The sequence below is a fragment of the Microtus oregoni genome, unplaced genomic scaffold (assembly GCF_018167655.1).
Source record: "Microtus oregoni isolate MIOR12 unplaced genomic scaffold, Mior012 000001F_ref0000356, whole genome shotgun sequence".
NCBI lineage: Eukaryota > Metazoa > Chordata > Mammalia > Rodentia > Cricetidae > Microtus > Microtus oregoni.
This window is the reverse complement of record NW_024543060.1, coordinates 20,390,636-20,404,058: the sequence shown is the minus strand read 5'-3', so window position 1 is coordinate 20,404,058 and position 13,423 is coordinate 20,390,636.

The window sequence follows — 13,423 nt, the reverse complement described above, 5'->3', positions numbered from 1 at the left end:
AAAACGTTTCAGATCAAGAAACTTAGTCTGCAGGTTAGCAGTTTTACTTCAGTAAATTGTGATACTTTTTATGTAACTTTCATTTGCATATTTTGAATATCTGTATATAATTTTAAAACAAAATTCACATATCCAAAAGCATGTAATCTACGATTTTCTCTTTATCAGATCCTAGCTTGTTATTAAAATTGAACAATACTATTTCTTCAGGATTTTAATATTGTCAGTATAATAGGACATTGTTAATGTATCTCTTTAAGGCCCATGGTGGTTCATTAATTTAGAACACACAGTAGGCCATCTTTTCCAAAAGCAGTTAGAAAATACATTTTAATGATTTTTTCTCTTCTACTCCCAGAATACTTTGACCTTCTTATAGTGTTTTCTCTACCTTAGAAATCATCTACAAATAATATTAAATTAACTTCTATATTAATACTAGAATGAATCTTTTAAAACTCCTGAATCTTTTTTTTAATTTTTTTTTATTGAGAAAAGGAAAAAAAAAAAAGAAAAAAAGTTTCCGCCTCCCCCCAGCCTCCCATTTCCCTCCCCCTCCTCCCACCCTTCTCCCCCTCCCCCCACTCCTCTACCCCTCCCTCTCCAGTCCAAAGAGCAGTCAGGGTTCCCTGCCCTATGGAAAGTCCTAGGTCCTCCCCCCTCCGTCCACGTCTAGGAAGGTGAACATCCAAATTGGCTAGGCTCCCACAAAGCCAGAACTTATAGTAGGATCAAAACCCCGGGCCATTGTCCTTGGCTTCTCATCAGCCCTCATTGTTCGCCATGCTCAGAGAGTCCATAATGGGCAATACTGAAATTATGTACATTTTAGGATGATACACGTGTCTAATAGTTGAGAACATTTATTAGTTTTCTCACTTTCTTGTTTCATGTAACAAGATTTCATTAGAAATATCAGCTGGCAAAGTGTTGATTATATCAAGTGAGACGAGAAAAAGGTAGCACCTCGTGTGACAACATCATAGTATGAGTCAAAATAAAAACTTGATAAGTATACACAAACAAACTATATGGTATGGAACTTGCTAATGGATAAATAAATAATTAAATAATGTATGATTAATTAATTGTTTCTCCACAGTGGAAGCCAAGCGCAAGTTAACACTCATGTATTAAGGTTGTTTTAAATGTAGGAACTGAACTTTCACTGTTTTGCAAAGCATTTAGTGTGTAGAATAAAGGACATTTCCATGAGAATTCAAGCTGATACTAGTGACCTCTTGAAAATCCTAGTGACTATCATTTTGGCACCAATAATAGATGCTTTATCAAATGAATTTCTTTGAAACTGGTCAGTGTAGTATTGCTTTTCTCTGAGTTAACAATAGATGTTGAAAATGTTTTGCCATAATTATAACCTTCATACTGAAAGAAACTTGCTTTAGTAGTAAATAGTGTAGCCTGGTTATTTGCTGCAGAACTTGATATTTACAGTTAAGTAATTGCATTTCTTTTCAATCCATATGTAATTTGACATAGCAGAATGAAGGGAAAAGAAAAAGGGAGAACCAAAAAGATCCATTGGAATAAGGGTTTATATTTTATTTTTAAATCTAAGAAAATGTTAATTTGATGAGAACTATCAATCAATGCAGTAAACCAAAAATAAAAAGGGATTTATTTTATTAACAAATTTGTGCATGACAAACAACAAAATAGACACTTTTGGAGAAACCATACAAAAATGATAGAAGTCTATTATCTGACAAAGAAAATAGAGTAAAAGACTTACATGGAAACAAGAAAATTACAGTAGAGTCAAAGTGAAGGTCACCTGAGAATGGATTTCAGAACTAAAAGATCACAACATCCCTGATGTTGCAGCAAATACATAGTTGTGAACAAATCTTTGTTCCCACAACCGTTATCCCTCTTGTTATTGGCAGAAATCCTTAAATATTTTATATTCTATTTTAGAGTTTTTTTTTTCAGATGACAGTTATACAAATGCTTTCAAAGAAGTGTTTGTAGCTAGAAGTATTGTCTGTTCCGCTGGTACACCTGTACCAGTTTATTCTGCCTGTCTGTTCCCAAAGCCACCTATAAAATAATCATTCTGAAGCTTATTATCAGCTACCATTGTTTCGCCAATGTCTTAGACTTCTTACTGACTAGCTCTAACTAGTAAATTAGCCTATCTCTATTAATCGGTGTATGACCACGAGGCTGTGGCTTACTAGTGATGCATGTTACTCCTTCAGCAACTATGTAGCATCTCTTTGCTTCTGCCTACTCTCTCTGTTTGGATTCATCAGCTGGCTTTACTCTACTAAACCATTGGCTAAAACAGATTTCGTAATCAACCAATAAGAGTACCACATCCACATCAGGTGTTTTTTATCTAAGTTTAAACTAGCAGATGCCTGATTGAAATGGAATCTAACCAACTGATACACTCTTCCCTGGAAGACTACTCTTTCCACCCTCTGCTTTCATTGGTTGTCTGTAGTTCTTTGTTCAGAGGTAAGGCCTCCTGGTATTTCTCTCATCAACTTTAGCACTATTATCATTTTTGGCCCTGATAATTTATGTCTAGGCAGTCATGTTGTTTGGTCTGTATGTGTTTAGTTTCTGATATTACTAAGAAACACAGTATCACAGCAAAGTTTGTAATTTTCTGGCTTTTATAATTGCTTATCCAAGCCAAATGGTCATTCTGCAATTATTGATACTGATACCATTATACAGATTTACTAGGTTGTATTTAAGAATACATTATATAATTGTAATATTAAATTTAGCATATTGAGTATGCATTATATAATTAATATATAAAACAATGAATTTAAAATGTCAATGAATTTGAGAAAGATAAAGGAAGAGTACATGAAAGTGTTTTGTGGCAGAAAGGGGAGAGTAATTTTAAAATTATATTACAATTCCAGTAAATGAAAGAAAGATGTTACAAATAAAATGTGATGTACATATGAAAAGTATAACATATCCATCTCTGATAGGCGGTTGGTACTGTATTGTAATATGTCTGTGGTTAGAACTCAAGGCCATTAAAGACTGGGTCACAGTTTTCTTTTTCACATATTTCAAATTTCAACCTAAATATTCTCTGAAATCTGGAAATGTGCTTAAGAAATAAGGTCTGTTTTATTCATGTTTAGGAGATTTAAAAATGCTGTATGACTGACACAGAAAGAAATATTATGCTTAACAATTTTAATGCAGACATACATGTACAAGGCAATTTATATGAGAGAATTAATGGCAATACATGCAACGAAATTTCTTGTTAAATTTTTGTTAAATAGGAGTATAGTTCATTAAGTGTTGCATCGTTATAAAACCCAGCATGCCTATGGGGACTTCCATGGTCTGACCTAGCAAATTTCACATGACTTTATACTCTGGAGTTGGATAAAGTTAAATTTATTTCTTTTCTAAAATGTTTGATGTTTTATGTAGAAATATTATAACTATCATAAAACCTGTAACAGCTTAAATTTCCTCAGGCTTTTTAAGATTACAGAAAGAAAACTGAAAACATATTCAGAGGGTCTCTTGTTTTGTTTTCTTTTGCCAAACCTTATCTGTTAATAAAATTAATATATTTACATTAGGAATTTAGAAAAATAAATGCCACCTCATTAATTTAATTATATTTTAAAACATATCTTATCATTTAAATGTATTTTCATAGTTGACTTCTTACTTAATGTAGCAAATGTGAATTTCATATTTACATTAACTCAAGGGTAAAATAATAATAATTTTAATATTTTTAATAGACTTTCAGTACTCACTCTAAATTTATTTTTTTGCCTTGCTAAAGTTGATATCATTGTTTTGAGCTTAGACTCCTTTTGGATAAACACAGTTAACTTAAGGTTTGTTCTTAGTAGGTTATCATCCAGTAACCTACATTGATATCTCTTAGTGCCTTTTTATATTGTTTGGTCTTGAATGGTGGCTTCTGAGAGGTTGTCTTCTTTTGGTAATTAATCAAAGTGTAAGTTGTTTATACTCAAGTATTACTTGATGGCAAAGCCATTTGCTAATTTTCAGTATCTATAAAACACAATAGTCATGCCATTTTAAATATAACAGAAAATCAACACAATCCTGCCCACACCCAAATGAAGATATGGTCCTAAATATGATGTAGATACATACGAAGTAGGATTCTATCAAGAACTAACTTGTATGTTTTGTCTTGCTTTGGTAACATGGGTATTACTAGCAACTGATGGCCACTTGGATTTTCAGGTGAAGCAAATTCTATGTACACAACATCCTGGTATTTCAACACAGAGTATTCTGGTTTTTAGTTCTAATAGCAAAATGATAAGTCGTACGTTATAGTAAAAGTGACGTTTTTCTGTGAAATCGCACAGATAATTCTAGTTGTAACTCTCTGTGGTCATTTGAATAAGAATGATCCCCCCAAAGGTCATATATTTAATTTCTTAGTCACTAGGAGTGGAAATGTTCATTGAAAGGAAATGCTTTATCTTTACTGAGGTATTCCTTATTCTGGTTATAAATTGACCTTTTCTGTACGTAATTCTTCTGTCAAAACTATGACACATGGACTTACAGAATGTTTTATTCACTGTAATGGTATTCCACAGAGCATTGCTTCCAATTAAGAAACTCACTTAACAGCCAGCAATGTTAACAGTGATCCCACCATCATGAAGTCCACTGGTCTTAAATGATCCTCTACTTTCCTGAAGCAGGTGTCCTAATAGAAACATAGAATGACCTTTTGAAGACATAGTTGCAGTACCAATTAGGGGACAACAGTCTAGAGAGTTGGGACAGGGTTCTCTAGAAGGAAGTATGTGCTTTAAATCATCATCAGATATGAGATACGGTTTTTCCCATAAAAGAATCAATGAGGTCCAGGAATCAAGGAGGCAGAAAAGAAATACTTCTTAGTATCATCCCATGTGACCCACTAGAAAAAATTTGCTTCCTGTCCCCATGACTGTAAATTCTTCGGGCATAAAGGTAGTTCCAGAGAGGGGATTACTCCTGCCATGAAACAGAATAAACAGTCCATCGAATGGGAAATTCCAACTTCTGCTAGCCTACTTGGGCTCCCATTGGTCTTAAACCAACATGCTAAAAAAGGAATAACAACATTGTAAGAGGTGATTGATCTACATTACCAAGGGCAAACTGATTGATATTCCACATGAAGTTAAGAAAGGCTTTCTCGGGAGTACAAGGTATCCTTTTGGAGTTTTTCTTTGCTACTGTGTCTTGTGATTTAAAACAATGGAAACTATCACAACGCAATCCAAGTAGGAGGAGGAAAAGCACAGATTCTTCAGGAATGAAGGTACAGATACTACTCAAGGAAAAGACACAAGATTGTTTGAAGTCCTTGCTCAGTGTGGAAGAAATACAGAATTGGTAGTAAAGGAAAGTAGTTATAAATACCAGATAAAGCCACATGACCAGGTACAGAAACAAGAGTTAAAGGTTATAATTCACATGAGTGTTTCTGTCATATTTTTAAAATGAGTATGTATAGTTATTTGTATTTCTATATCATGTATTGTAACATCAATTAAGAGAATACTAGTAGGTTATAGTTTTTTGAGATAAAACAAGAATGTCTCCCAAGAGACATTATCGCCTACTCTTAATTTTATAATGGGTTTATAGCTCAGCGATTAAGAGCACTGCCTCTCTTCCAATGGTTCTGAGTTCCATTCCCAGCAACCATATGGTAGCTCGCAACAATCTTTAATGAGAATTAGTGTTCTCTAAAGGAAGAGATCTAGTCAGTAGTTCTTATCAACTTAAACCATGAAACCCAATGGACAAGTTCAACAGAACTGCCATATACAGACTGCCCATGCTGCCTCAGAATTGCCAGGGTGTGAATTACATTCATTCATTTCAATTTTACTAAACATGGAATACATATAACATATTGGGTATAATTATGATGTTTTTATCATTGTCATTAGAAATTAAGTTTGACACAGGAAGATATGATTGTCTGTCAAGATTGGCAAGAGATTTGTGATACCTATTCTTAGTTGTGAAGTTGATTATACTTATAATTAACTAAAATCCAAACCAGTGGCTACAGCTGAGAGAAATATTTTCTAAATAAAAATAATTTGAAGTGGAAGAATCAACTTTAAATTCAATCTCTTAAGATATATATATATATATATATATATATATATATATATATATCTTTAATCTATATCTTTTGTGGTGGGAAAATCTGCTCTATATCTAGGCTAGACATTCTGCTGACAGCACATATAAAGGACATAGGAGAAGCAACCTCTCTTCTTGTCTACGTGTCAGCACTCTTAGTAGCAAATAGTGGTATTAGAGACTTTTTTTTTTTTTTTTTTTTTTTTTTAGAATTCTGGCATATACTGAAAACCAGTTGAGACAGAAAACCTCATGGGCTGAACAACTACTGGATTATTCCATTAGTAGACAGTCATTGCTGTACTAGCTATACCATAATTTATACATATCTCTAATAAACAACTCTAGTATTCCCTTTCTACACACACACACACACACACACACACAAACTGAGTCCTGTTCCTCTAGTAAACAATGACTAACAGTCTTTAGTGTCAGTATCCATTGTGTATTTGAATGTTTTGCTTTTAATGAAATTACAATGATTCTTCTCCCTTAGCACTGAAAAATCAAGACTAAGGAGGGAATGTGTGGCGTTATAACCATGATTCTTGATTACACAAAACTTGTATCTGTATTCCCCTAGGGTTCAACTACATTCAGTCTAGGAATATATAATTGCCACAAAACTCCCAATATTAAAAACATTATTGTCCACAATTTCCTATAAAGCTTTTTAACATTACCCTTTGCGTCCTTCAATGTATGTATTCCAAAGAAGAAAAACATATAAGAGTAATATTAGTAATGATGTTATAATAAAATCATCTTGGTTTAAAAATAATCCAAGGTTAGTAAGTTTAATATATATTAATGCATCAAAAGTATTTAAATTTTTATGAGAATATTTACCCACTAGACAACATAATATAAAGCATTTCTCAAGTTTCATTTTTAAATACATGCCTAAAATATTTTGAAAATCATCTAAGTCAGGTACATCTTTCATAAAATTCCCCATCCTTCCTGCCTCATTATTTATGCTTCACTTCCATGAGAGTTTCCATGTGCTGTATATAAGAGCAAATTTAACTTTCTTGAATTATGTCCTATTTTGTATCTCACTTTTTCAGTTGATCTTCTAACAGTGAGGAGTTTCACTCAGTACCTACAGTAGCAGTGATTTTGCATTAGCTTAGGCTAAGCACCAATCTGGTGGAAAATAGCATTAACAAAACAACAAAGACTTAATTTCAAGGGGTCAGTGGGTCTGTAAAAACTTCTAATGTGCAATAATTTCATACTTACCCTGATTTCATTGAAGATTAATAATAATGATTACAGAGAACAGGTAAAAGCATTAAGCTCGGTAACTGGTGAAAAATATATTGTGTATTGTTAGATGGAAAGTTTGTATATTATGCTCAGTTCTTATCATTCTGTTTGATGGTGTTAAAAATAATCTGATAGTACAGAAAACCATCTGTTACAGCAAGATATGGTATGCAGACTATAAGTTTTTGAGAAAATACTATCCTTTAGTGGGAGCAAGCCAGATTATGATTAAACTGTATTTACAAAGATTGAAAATCTGCAATGCCCAAGACATGGGTCTAGTGGAATACAAATTAGATACCTAAGATCTAGGAAAGAACTACCTAAATGATGAAGATTGAGAATCCTGAAATCCTCAAATCATTTGAATCTTTCAGGCAAGCAGAAGAAATTGGCTTCACCTTGGGAGTGCACTTTCTTTCCTCTCCAATGTGTAAGAACACAAATTGGTTTCTGTTGTCTATAGATTTTGACATCTTTGAGTTTCTAGTCTGGTAACCACAATATCTTTACAAAGTAAAGATAAAATAGCTTATATGGTCAATGCCATTCTGGAACTACGTGGAATAAATTGTAAGACAAATAGGCAATGGTACAGAGGGTGTTTAAGTGAGGGACAGAGAAATTTGGAGGACATTGAGATACGGTTTATAAGTGAGAGGTTCTGTAAATATGATTCAGAGTTCAAGGTTTTGAAATAAGTGTCTAAATGGTCCCGGTATTTGTTGAGATACTTTTCAAAAAATCAAGGGATTTTTTTTTCCAAAAAAGGGACAGTAATCTACAATTTTGTGTGTTTCAAATCCTCCCAAGTTCTTATTTGCATTTCTAGGCAAGGTAAGTGATATAAAAACCTGACCTGGAAAGAGTAGTGACGCAGACCTGGAGTACATTAGCCTTCAAGTAACTTCAGAACTGTCTGAAACTCAAGGGGTGGGGAGGGGAGGACACAGAAGAGGATTACCTTGTCTTCCTTTTGTTGTTGTTGTTGTGTTTCGCGTTGTTCATTTGGGGTTTTTTTTGAAAACCAAAGGAAGAATAGGCGACTGGACAGACAGACAGAAAATTGCCTGGAGCCAGATTATTAGCAGCTTAAGGAATAATCTTTTAAGTGTATTGCCAAACATACCACAAAGAGATCTGAAATAGCTCTCCAGCCTAAAAGCTGAGGCGGTATGGTAACCACACACCTCAAACTGCTTTTCTGACCGCGGAGACTTTAAAATGCTACTTTCATCTCGTTAAAAGGTGCGTAAGTCTGGAAGGGTTGAAACTTGTGCTACTCAATCTGCTCCCAACTTTTTTTCAACTGAAACTTGAATGTTTAGAATTTTTTATATATTAATGGGAAAAATATTTCTGCAATTCTCTAGAATTTCAATAAATAAAGCTATTTTGGCAAAAAAAAAAACAAACCTGAGAATGCTAACATTAATTTAAAAAGCAAGAATCAGGAGTGTTTAAGTGAAGGGTTAGGATAGCCTTTGTGAAATGCATTTCATAATATAACAATGAAGGAAACAGAAGGATTAATTTTTTTTTGAAAAATTGGGTGATAAGCAACCTTTGTGAGCTATACTTTAATACAGTAGAAATGGGCCTTAAAAACACTATACATTATCTTTATCATTTAGCTATTAGAGACATTGTAAACCTAGTCATTACAATAGGAATAAGGATCAATACAAGTTACAGGGATCCTGGACATGTCCCTATAGTAATAATAGTATTGGAGGCTAAAACATAACAGTTTTGGCACTCTTAAGACAGATGAACACCTGAATACACTGAAGCCCCTTCATCAGTGTCTAAGCTGTCTGTGGTTCAGACTCATAGAGTATGATATCAGGCTTAGGGTAAGTTCATTTTCAGCTTTCACTGAGTGAAACAAGTTGCCTGGACTATTTAATAACAGAAGTTCATGACTTCTACAAACCACAATCCTGATATGCATAGAAAACCCTCCAATTGGAGTGTGGGGAGCTGTTTGTGTAGGTAAGGCAAGAAATACACTGTGTTTACCACCTTGCAATTATTTAGAATTCTCAAATTTATAACTGGACTAATAAATTTCCTGAATAAATTGGAGAATTATCCAATCAATATTATGTCTGGATAAATTATTAACCCAGGAAAGACCAGTGAATGGCTCTGGAACTGCAAGGCATAAGCAAGACAATGATGTGGAGAAAGCACATGTTTGAAGCTACTATAGGAATTAATGCTGGTCTTAAAGGGTGAATACATTGTGGTACCCTTTAAGAATATTCCTGTAAACACTCCCATTTGCACATGAGTTTTCTCCTTAGGATATCAGTGGATGATGGTAAGTTTCCAGAAACCCAGACAAGTAAAAACAAGATAAACAGATGGCAGCAATCATGTCTGCCCTTCAACATTATGTACATCTCCTGGAAAACAATGTGTTGGAATATTGCTACTGTTCTGTAAAAATAGTCTTTCTAACTTTTGACAGTGAAAAAAATAAAAAGTCTAGTATAGCAAAGCCTGGATAGCATCCAATGTTTGCTCCCAAAACTAGGCTGTTTCTAGCTATCAGATAGGTATTCGGGAGAGATTTTTGCCTATGTAATTCTATCAAACCAAAGCTATTTTTCCACGGTTTCTAAGATATTTAATTTTGTGTCAAATATTGAAAGCTTATACCATTTGACAATTTGTTAAGACATATGCCTGCCAGAAAGCTGGAGACAATTCTGTGAATCTAGTGATCTGCCTCCTCTGTGAAGGTTTAATTAGAAACATCAATGAGTCTGGGCATCACACTAGAGTTGACTATTTTTTTTTGGGAGGTGGGGGCATGGATGAGCCATCCCTGAGGGCCTGAAAGCAGGAGATACGACAATTAAGACAGAGGGTCCTGAACCTTATCTGGGCAAAGCAGTAGAGATAATCATTGCAACATGAGTTACAGGGGGCGCAGATCTGAGTGAGGGCCCAGTTCCTAGCCACAGGCTAGTCTAGAAAGGGCTGGAGATTTCATCTGGGTATTGACAATGAGGGAGAGCTAGCAAGCTGACCAATCTAGATACCACCCAGGCCCAGAATGATGGCTATAAATTGGCCCAACTCAACATCCGCTGAATCTATGAACTGTTGGAGCATGTGAAAGGGCCAAACCAACAAATCCAAAACAGCAGGATCGCCATGACACAGGTCAACAACAGGTTATCCAAAGGAGCCCCAGTGAGAGCTCATCATTGATGGCATAGCAGAAACCAGAGGCATTGAACCAGATCAATGTCTCTTATCAGTGAACATACAAGCAAAAATGTATGGACTAAAGGGTAAACTGTGAGATGCATGAAGCTACATGACATGAAACTTCTCATTTGCTGGGTAGTGGCAGCTTACACCTTTAATTCCAGCACTCGGAGGCAGGGACAGGCACTCACTCTCCGTGAGTTCAAGGCCAGTCTGGTCAACAGAGCTAGTTACAGGATAGGCTCCCAAAGCTACAGAGAAACCTGTCTAGAAAGAAAAAAAAAATCTCTCTTTTTTAATTTTTAATTTTGTTTTTTTTTTGGTTTGTTTTCATTTTAGTTATGGTTTTGGTTCTTTGTTTTATTTGGTTTTCTTTTAAATTTGGTTTTGTCTGGGAGGAGATTACATGAACACATGGTGAGTACCAGGGAACAGAATGTTACATGGGATCAGAATGCATGATATAATAAAGTTAAAGAAGGGGAGGAAGGTAAAAGAAAAAGAAACATCACTGAATATTCTGGGACATTTTGTCTGAAGTTAGTACAAAATGATTGCATTGTTTATGTCACAAGACTAAGGAGATCTGACATTTGGGAAATTTAATTAACAGCTTAGAAATATTGCTCCAAACTAACAATCAATAGTTTTAGAAGTCTTTCTCTTTTTAAATAAAAGCAGAGGGGAATTTTATAATGAAACACAAACCTATGCCTTATATCTTTCAAATCTTTAACTACCGAAGATTTCACCATAACAGAATTTAACATGTATTATATTTGGAGAACTGAAAAGCTGAAATAAAGGGAGTGTAACATAGATGTACCAGGAGTTGCAGAATATCTTTTTCTACAGACTGTTTTCTCAATTAGAAAAGATGATTAATAATAAATTAAGTAATTTAGCATTTCAATTCTGGAAGCTATACTTGAATTTCATACTTTCTACTACTTATTGATATTCATTTCCTTAGACATTTTAATCACTCATATTTTTTTAATTTCCTGATAGATTAATTTATGGCAATATATATGGTAGATATACGAACTTTTTCCTAAGTCTAACACATGTAGCAATTTGGAACATGTTTATATTGTCTTATTGTTTTACCTTCCAGAATATAAATAACTCCTTATTTCTTTCCATACCTTTTTTTATATTTTATCAAATAATTTGTATGTAATTATTTAATATATTACAAATCTGTAATAACAAATTATACATATTACATAGTAATATAAAATAATTACATAGTAATAAATATGTGGCAATTTGATTAGTATAACTACATCAATTCTTAGTTCACATACAAGCTGTGAAAGTTATTTCATGTTTCTTAGTTCATGCTGTTGTTAATTCCTAAATTTAAAATATAGTCATTACATCATTAATATAATACAGATGCCTGATTTTTGTGTCAAATTTTATAATAACATTTATTGAAATTAAGGTATTAATTTTAAAATGCAAGCATTCCTTGTTTTTTTTTAATTGAGAAAAGGAAAAACAAAACAAGATTCCGCCTCCTTCCAGCCTCCCAGTTCCCTCCCCCTCCTCCCACCCTTCTCCCCCTCCTCCCACCCTTCTCCCCCTCCTCCCAACCTTCTCCCCCTCCCCCCACTCCTCTCCCCTTCCCTCTCCAGTCCAAAGAGCAGTCAGGGTTCCCTCCCTGTGGTAAGTCCTAGGTCCTCCCCCCTCCGTCCATGTCTAGGAAGGTGAACATCCAAACTGGCTAGGCTCCCACAAAGCCAGTACATTCAGCAGGATCAAAACCCCGTGCCATTGTCCTTTGCGTCTCATCAGCCCTCATCCTTCGCCATGTTCAGAGAGTCCGGTTTTATCCCATGCTTTTCCAGTCACAGTCCAGCTGACCTTGGTGAGCTCCCAATAGATCAGCTCCACTGTCTCAGTGGGTGGGTGCACCTCTCGTGGTCCCGACTTCTTTGCTCATGTTCTCCCTCCTTCTGCTCCTCATTGGGACCTTGGGTGCTCAGTCCAGTGCTCCAGTGTGGGTCTCTGTCTCTATCTCCATCCATCACCAGATGAAGGTTCTATGGTGATATGCAAGGTATTCGTCAGTATTGCTCTAGGATAGGGTCATTTCAGGTTCCCTCAGCTGCCTAAGGAACTAACTGGGGACATCGCCTTGGGCTCCTGGGAGCCACTCTAGGTTCAAGTCTCTTGCCAACCCTAAGGTGGCTCCCTTAACTAAGAATTGTGCTTCCGTGCTCCCCTATCCAACCTTCCTTTATCCCAATCATCCTTTTTCCCCAAGTTCCCCCCATCCTCCCCTTCTCCCTTTTCTCTCCCCATCTCCCCTTACCCTCATCCAACCCCACCCCCAAGATACCAATTTTCTCCCCGGCAATTTTGTCTACTTCCCATAGGCAAGAGGATAACTAAATGTTTTCCCTTGGGTTCACCTTCTTACTTAGCTTCCTTAGGTTCACCAATTGTAGACTCTGTGACCCTTATTTATGGCTAGAAACCAATAATGAGTGAGTATATCCCATGTTCATCTTTTTGGGTCTGGGTTACCTCACTCAGGATAGTGTTTTCTATTTCCATCCATTTGCATGCAAAATTCGAGAAGTCGTTGTTTTTTACCGCAGCATAGTACTCTAGTGTGTATATATTCCATACTTTCTTCATCCATTCTTCCATTGAAGGGCATCTAGGTTGTTTCCAGGTTCTGGCTATTACAAATAATACTGCTATGAACATAGTTGAACAAATGCTCTTGTCATATGATAGGGGATCTCTT